The sequence below is a fragment of the Schistocerca cancellata genome, chromosome 2, assembly GCF_023864275.1.
Source record: "Schistocerca cancellata isolate TAMUIC-IGC-003103 chromosome 2, iqSchCanc2.1, whole genome shotgun sequence".
Classification (NCBI taxonomy): Eukaryota; Metazoa; Arthropoda; class Insecta; order Orthoptera; family Acrididae; genus Schistocerca; species Schistocerca cancellata.
The window spans coordinates 1121565400-1121571032 of record NC_064627.1 but is presented as its reverse complement, the minus strand read 5'-3'; the positions used below and the strand labels follow the sequence as shown (position 1 = coordinate 1121571032).

The 5633-nt window shown below is 42.0% G+C and overlaps 1 pseudogene; it reads left to right on the top strand.

The window, feature by feature from the left end:
• Positions 1–1344: 1344 nt before the first annotated feature.
• Positions 1345–1462, top strand: LOC126163398 (5S ribosomal RNA; annotated as a pseudogene).
• The last annotated feature ends 4171 nt before the right edge of the window (positions 1463–5633 follow it).

The window sequence follows — 5633 nt, the reverse complement described above, 5'->3', positions numbered from 1 at the left end:
TCAGTTTTCTTTCCCATTACCTGCAGTGTTGCCTGACAGCATTTAAACGACGTTCTGTGCCAGTCTTTGTGTCGTTCAGTTTTGAGTGGGGATGCTGGAGAGGCAGGGTCCTTCGTCAGTGCACGAGCGACGTTGTTTTAAAGTTCTCTTGTCGTCTTCTACGGCGTTGTTCTTGTGGTGTCACTGCCAGACACCACACTAGCTGGGTGGTAGCCTTTAAATCGGCCACGGTCCGTTAGTATACGCCGGACCCGCGTGTCGCCACTATCAGTGATTGCAGAGCGAGCGCCGCCACACGGCAGGTCTAGAGAGACGTCCTAGCACTCGCCCCAGTTGTACAGCCGACTTTGCTAGCGATGGTTCACTGACAAATTACGCTCTCATTTGCCGAGACGATAGTTAGCATAGCCTTCAGCTACGTCATTTGCTACGACCTAGCAAGGCGCCATTATCATTTGCTATTTATCTTGTGATGCATGTACTGGCAGACCCATGTTCACCAATTATGAATTAAAGTTAAGTATTCTAGTAGTTACTTACGTTCTTTGCTACTATAAATTCCCTTAACTGTTCCAGACCTCACGCCAGCCTGCGTGAGCTTAAACGCGTGCCTTTCGGCTTCCTCACAGTGGCTTGCCTGTCTTGCCAAGTCACAACAGTTCTTGTCCGTGGTGTTCTTTTGGGCATGTATATATCAAGGAATTCTTTACGTTTGTGTTCTCTTGTACTGCGATTTCATGTGTTGTTTAACTATAGAGCCGGCCAGAGTGGCCGAGCGATTCTAGGCTCTACAGTCTGGAACCGCGCGACTGCTACGGTCGCAGGTTCGAATCCTGCTTCGGGCATGGAAGTGTGTGATGTCCTTAGGTTAGTTAGGTTTAAGTAGTTCTAAGTTCTAGGGGACTGATGACCACAGCAGTTAAGTCCCATAGTGCTCAGAGCCATTTGAACCATTTTTTAACTATAGATATCAGTGTAATTGTATCTAATACAAGTGACAAGTGACAAGAATTTTCCTCGTCCTCTCCTATTTGGGGAAACCACGGAAAACGTGAATCCGGGTGGACGGACGCAGATTTGAACTGTCGTCCTCCCAAATGGGAGTCCAATGTGCTAAACAATCCACCACTTCACTCGGTTTAGCGACCATGTTTCCTTTAGAATCAGTCCGTGTTCGTAATTAATCAAAAGGCTGTATATCTTACTAGAAAGATTAACAACTGATTTTTATCTCCAACTTAATTACACACGTTACCGGAGAACTTTTACTTGCAGAACTGCAACGAATTTTGTTTGTCCACATTTTGCAGCATACACTTTTCAACGTCTTGTACGAGAGCGTCAGGCAACAGCCTTGCCGCAGTGGATCCACCGGTTCCCGTGAGATCACCGAAGTTAAGCGCTGTTGGGCGTGGCCGGCACTTAGATGGGTGACCATCCAGGCCGCCATGCGCTGTTGCCATTCTTCGGGTGCCCTCAGCCTCGTCATGCCAATTGAGGAGCTACTCGACCGAATAGTAGCGGCTTCGGTCAAAAATACCATCATGACGACTGGAAGAGCGGTGTGCTGACCCCACGCCCCTCCTATCCACATTTTTCTCTGAGGATGACACGGCAGTCGGATGGTCCCGGTAGGCCAGTCGTGGCCTGAAGACGAAGTGTAAAAAAAAAAAAAAAGAGTGTACGAGAGCGTTGAACAAGAGCAGAGATGAATTGGTTTAGCATAGGGATTCACCTACCCCCCAATGTTATATCTCTGTTACCAGCATAATTTTCCAACCTCTCACCCCTTCAACATAAATGCTAATTAATAAAGTAAGGAAGTAACTTTACAAAATTTATAAAATAGAATTACATCAATTTAATGCGTACAATAATAATTACTTACCAGAATTTGTATCAAAATTTTATGAAAGCCTGGTCAAAACGTTTTTAAAATCCCTGCCACTTACTGCCCACCATGACTGCTGGAACGTCCGTTTATGGGCGATAGGAATGAAGTTGACAAGGACTGGTTTCGAAGATTCAGTAACACCTCGGTTTTATTTTCTGTCTCCAAAGTAGCAAGATCCACACCGATCTTCTTTCTATGTGCATTTGTAACCCATCGGCGCAGGATCGGCATGGTTATGGACAGATATGGTAAGGTTAATTTAACGGGTGGACACATGCCCTTTCTGTCGCTTCGCTGTTACCGTCCACCTCCACCCCTCTCCCCTCCCTGCGAGACGGAATGTGTGTATCCTAACTCTATTTTCATGTAGTATAATCATATGAAAGAGTCAACGTTTTCTTCGTGTTACAGAATCTAGTAACTGAGCCTGGCATTGCGCACCAAGCTAGTTTTCACCTAGTGACATGTGGGAAACTGCCTAAACTCCACGACTGGGCAGACCTCCAACCAAACCTCGTCGTTAATCCGCCAGGTGGATTCAATCCGGAATCATCGCAACTCCCCGCTGCGAAAGCAGCAATTGAACAGGAGTGTCTGTCTGGACGGGTAAGATCCATATCGATACTTAATATTAAACAGATGCTATCACCTACGACGTAGTAGGACTAAGGTCAATAATATTCTCTGTTTCTGGTTTTATGTTGATAATTATCACTTTGGGACAGTCTAATCACAACTGAATAAAAAACAATTTTTGTGGCATACTTATTTCACTTTTATTGTTTGCAAGGCATCTTCAGTAGCCTGGCTACAAAATACGCATAATTATGTCTATACTATTCAGTTTACATTTAGGGCGTTGTATATCGACGTTATAAACAGTTCTGGCCCTTTCTGCATTTCTATCCTGTAGTAATATTGCCATTTGAAATTTTGTATCTTTAACACTAGGAACAGAACTCTCGTTTTCATGTTATGATTCGGAGGTGATACCAACTGTCGAACGTTGTAATGTTGTTTTACGTTTAGTGGAGAGTCTGTATTGATGTGTGTCTGGCCGTTTGACATACCACATGTTTGTTCTCAGCAGTGGCTTTCTCGATATTTCCTGTATTTTCCTGTATAGGTGGAATCGAGAGGGACGGATTTCAGGGATCAATAATATACTAATTAGAATATCAAAGCTGTGATGAAGTGTCCATAGGCATGACATGCAGGAATTTAAAAAAAAAGCGGTACAGAGAATAAATTATGTGTTGGAAGTATGAAGCAAATCATTCAATTTTGGAAGGGTACATGAAACACCACAACCACAAAACCATCCTACAAACATGGAACATGACACGAAAATAATGGGAATAAACAACCACATCAAATACCTCACAGCAGTGCAGGAAAACTGCCATACCTTGAAAGCCATTGCTGAGAACAGGCATGTGATAAAGCCCACATACACATCAATACAGACTCACCAATAAACGTAATAAAAGAATCGTCATACCAAGCCAAATACCAGTTCATACACACAGACACAGACACACACACACACACACACACACACACACACACACACACACACGGACCACTGATATCAGAAAAAAAAACACTTTCAAGAGTTGCCAATGATATTATAACTTTCGACAGTTGGCAGCACCATTCAAAACCTAACATCAAAACGAGAGTTCATTTCCTTGTGCTGTGAAAAGTAAATTTCAAATGGTGGTAAGCAGATGAAGGACAGCTGTAACACAAGACCAGCTGCATCAGCGGCCACAACATGTGTAAGCAGAACTTCAAATTATTACTATATTATAGAAAAGCAACAATCGCCAGAACTGTTTGTAACCTTAGTGTACAATATCCTAAAAGTAAACAAAATAATTTTAACAAAAATATTTACATATTCCAGAGCACTGAAGATGTCCTACAAACAATAAATCCGAAACGCGTGTGGCACAATAATTGGATTTCATTCAGTTGTGATTATACGGTCCCAAAGTAATAATTATTAACATGCCGTAGTATTAGATGAAATGAGGACGATAGGACTACAAAAGTTGAAGATATTCTCTGTTTAATGTTATGGAATATCCTGTCAGTTCTTGTAGGAAACTAGACTTATTAATAACTTGCATACACAGCACTAATGTTTCACAATTATTTGGTTAATAGATCGCTAAGAACCGCCTTTCGGGGTCTTAGGTCATCGTCAGATAACTTAATACTGTGCAGATGTCCCACACAACTTCAATGACAATTCATAGCTGTATAAAGAGTGCTCTACAAAGATATGCGACAGTTTATGGCTATATTGATACAAAAGTATAATGTAAAGCCTAAAGAGACTATGACTAAATAAATCTTATACTACAGTATAGTCAAATATTAAAACTATATGAATGTACAAGCCAAAAATGTTTTACAAAAGAGCAATGGAACAGGTTACTATGTCATTTGGACGAAGTGTATTATCTAATAGTGAGAGAAATAATAAATGGCAGCTGCTACTTTAATGATGTGAGTAATGGAACTGTATTTGGTCATGAAGGGTGAGCTCCGAGGTCCGGGTGCTTTGATTGGTGTTTGTTAATGGTCAGAATTTCAACTAATGTTAGTTTGTGGCCTTTAGTTCCTGTATGAAGAATACCACATTTTGCATAATATGAATTACATCCATTCTGAGCATGTTCAGCAAAGGTGGAATCTTTCTTTTTCAGTCTTCATCTCCTTTCACACTCAGGCAGTCATACTTGATTGATCTACATATAATTTGCCACAGATATTGTAGGAAATTCAATAAAGTACACTATGTTCTAAAGGTCGAATCTTATCTTTACTGTTGAACAGATGGTGGGCAACAGTATTCCTAGTGTAAAAAGCTGGAGTATATTTCCTGGATTTTAGTTTCCTGGAAAGAACCTGTGAAGTCCTACCCACATACAGGGTACGGCCAAACTTTCAGGAAACATTCCTCACACACAAAGAAAGAAAATATGTTATGTGGACATGTGTCCGGAAACGCTTACTTTCCATGTTAGAGCTCATTTTATTACTTCTCTTCAAATCACATTAATCATGAAATGGAAACACACAGCAACAGAACGTACTAGCGTGACTTCAAACACTTTGTTACAGGAAATGTTCGAAATGTCCTCCGTTAGCGAGGATACATGCATCCACCCTCTATCGCATGGAATCCCTGATGCGCTGATGCAGCCCTGGAGAATGGCGTATTGTATCACAGCCGTCCACAATACGAGCACGAAGAGTCTCTACATTTGGTACCGGGGTTGCTTAGACAAGAGCTTTCAAATGCCCTCATAAATGAAAGTCAAGAGGGTTGAGGTCAGGAGAGCGTGGAGGCCATGGAATTGGTCCGCCTCTACCAATCCATCGGTCACCGAATCTGTTGTTGAGAAGCGTACGAACACTTCGACGGAAGTGTGCAGGAGCTCCATCGTGCATGAACCACATGTTGTGTCGTACTTGTAAAGGCACATGTTCTAGCAGCACAGGTAGAGTATCCCGTACGAAATCATGATAACGTGCTCCATTGAGAGTAGGTGGAAGAACATGAGGCCCAATCAAGACATCACCAACAATGCCTGCCCAAACGTTCACAGAAAATCTGTGTTGATGACGTGGTTGCACAATTGCGTGCGGATTCTCGTCAGCCCACACATGTTGATTGTGAAAATTTACAATTTGATCACGTTGGAATGAAGCCTCATCCGTAAAG